Consider the following 291-nt stretch of genomic DNA (forward strand, 5'->3'; position numbering starts at 1 on the left):
TTTTTTTTTTTGTATACTGAACACCGGGGAAATTAATCCCGATGACACCCAGTGGGCTGGGGTACATCAATTTGTGTGGAAATACCTAATCTCTTTTCTTTTTTATACTGGGAAGCAGAGCATCGCTGTGCACCTTGTGCTGTGTCTCACTCTGCAATTGTGTGATTCCGGTAAATGATATCTCTTTTCTTTTTTTATATGCTTTTACATTATATCCGAATGAGGTAACGTTACAGTTTGTTTGTTTGTTCCTCTGGGGACACTGCAAATTGTAAATTGGACAGGGAGAAA

Source organism: Trypanosoma theileri, assembly GCF_002087225.1.
Source record: "Trypanosoma theileri isolate Edinburgh chromosome Unknown TM35_Tth_2_V1, whole genome shotgun sequence".
NCBI lineage: Eukaryota > Euglenozoa > Kinetoplastea > Trypanosomatida > Trypanosomatidae > Trypanosoma > Trypanosoma theileri.